General features: G+C 50.4%; 1 non-coding gene across 1 annotated transcript; it reads right to left on the bottom strand.

Moving 5' to 3' along the window:
- Positions 1-341: 341 nt before the first annotated feature.
- On the bottom strand, positions 342-496 carry LOC143364907 (5.8S ribosomal RNA). The gene has a single exon (XR_013084359.1). It is a non-coding gene; the product is annotated as a 5.8S ribosomal RNA (ribosomal RNA).
- Positions 497-2,289: the final 1,793 nt, after the last annotated feature.

Genomic DNA, 2,289 nt, shown 5'->3' with positions numbered 1-2,289 from the left:
CCAGAGAGAGAGGAGAGAGAGATTTCGATCGTCGGAGCGGTGTTCACGGGCGGTCGTATTGAAAATACGACTCACGACGCCGCAAAACACTCACGCAAGTCCGAATGTGATACCCATTCCTATTTCCTTCTTCTCACGAAGACCGTTAGACGCAATGTAAAATTTGCAATTTTCACAGAACCGCGTCAAACGCCGACGAAACGTCCATCGTTCGCTCGTACGTAGCATCTTTGCAACCCGACTCAGAAACGCTCTTTGCGCCCTCCACAAAATTCGACATGGAGAGGTAAGCGACGGCGGGGACTTACAAGAGCAACGCAAGCAGTATTTGGTTACGTAAACGACCCTCAGCCAGGCGTGGTCCAGGAATTGTATCCGTGGACCGCAATGTGCGTTCGAAATGTCGATGTTCATGTGTCCTGCAGTTCACACGTTGACGCGCAATTAGCTGCGTTCTTCATCGACCCACGAGCCAAGTGATCCACCGTTCAGGGTAATCGTATAATTTGATTTATAATCAATATATAATTATGTCTCTTGTTCTGCGGTTCATAAGAACGCCGATACCTGAAAGCTCCAACCAGCGCGCGAAGGAGATTCAGGCGTCGTTTTTAAGGACGACACACGATCGTCCGTAGAAACGGAAACCGTCGCGAGTACGCGATTGCAATGCGCACACGTATCCGACGGCCGGGCGGAAAATACATTGAAAAACCTTTAAAGTGGAAAACACAGGAGGAGAATTCAGAAAACGACGGGGATCATAGACAACCCGATACTGGATCCCGACACTTCTCCTCCTCCTCTCTCTTATTGGAGAATGAACTCGATAACTAACGGACTTCACAGCCGGCTCTGGCCGTGCGCGATCGTTCGTCCCAAGCTCTTGTGCACTGTATTATCGCCACACAGAGAGTAGAGTGTCAGAATCGCACACAGCTTTACGCGAGCTACGCAGCCGGTCCTCTCGAAACACATTTCCAATTGTGCACGGAGAACGATTATTCGATACTAGCGGACTTCACAGCCGGCTCTGGCCGTGCGCGATCGTTCGTCCCAAGCTCTTGTGCACTGTATTATCGCCACACAGAGAGTAGAGTGTCAGAATCGCACACAGCTTTACGCGAGCTACGCAGCCGGTCCTCTCGAAACACATTTCCAATTGTGCACGGAGAAAGATTATTCGATACTAGCGGACTTCACAGCCGGCTCTGGCCGTGCGCGATCGTTCGTCCCAAGCTCTTGTGCACTGTATTATCGCCACACAGAGAGTAGAGTGTCAGAATCGCACACAGCTTTACGCGAGCTACGCAGCCGGTCCTCTCGAATATACGTGTTCGTCAACGAACACGCATGCGGCGACGTTTTGTGCTCTATGTCATACGCGAACTCGATAAATAGAGCGGGACTCACAGCCGGCTCTGGCAGCGGTCATTCGTCCCACGCTCGTGTGTGCGCTATCGCCACACAGAGTAGGGTGTCAGACTCACGCAGCTTTAAAAGCGAGCTTCACAGCCGGTCCTTCTCTCATCCTATTCCTCGACGTTCGTGACAGAACACAACGCGTTCACCGCAAGTTTTCCACAGGTACCCTGTTGTTGTCCTCTCTTTCTCTAGAGGAGAGACAACACCACCGTTTCCAATGGACGTATCTCGGACACCACAGGCGAAGACCGAGGAAGCGCGATATGTGGATTCGAATCGACGCTTACATCCCTGTTCTTGCGACCGTAATTGTCCATATAATTGTCGGAGAGCCTACACACAGGCAGACCAATGGCGTATATTATAGTATACACGTCTCTTTGACACGAGGTATTTTTATCAAAGAGAACACGATCCATCAGGTGGCGGGTGAAAAACATCGATTCGTAACGACGGGTATTTCTATATTCGTGGTTAAGCTATAACATTCAGCGTCCGACGGGAAACCGCACCCTATTGATCGTTCGAGTTTGCAATGTGAACGTCGGTGACGATTCCCGAAGACCCGAAGTACAGCTCTTCGCACTCACTCCCCAATACAAGTAAACGATGCGATGCTCCACCTTCACGCAAGCACCCTCTGTTTCATTCTCATTGAGATCTTTCGTCCCATTGTCGAAAGAGTGCATATATTATATATTGCCGTGTTTGTGCACAAATGGTCTGGCGGGCTCTCTGCGCCTTAATTTTGGACGGGAGAATCGTACGCTTTGAGTAACTATGTACTCCATGCGTAACTATGACCTCCACACGTAAGCCGTTGCATGGGGAGTAGTTCGTCGCTATACACATCCCCTACTCCCC

The sequence above is a fragment of the Halictus rubicundus genome, unplaced genomic scaffold, assembly GCF_050948215.1.
Source record: "Halictus rubicundus isolate RS-2024b unplaced genomic scaffold, iyHalRubi1_principal scaffold1138, whole genome shotgun sequence".
In the NCBI taxonomy this organism is placed as follows: domain Eukaryota; kingdom Metazoa; phylum Arthropoda; class Insecta; order Hymenoptera; family Halictidae; genus Halictus; species Halictus rubicundus.
This window is presented reverse-complemented; position numbering and strand designations above follow the sequence as displayed.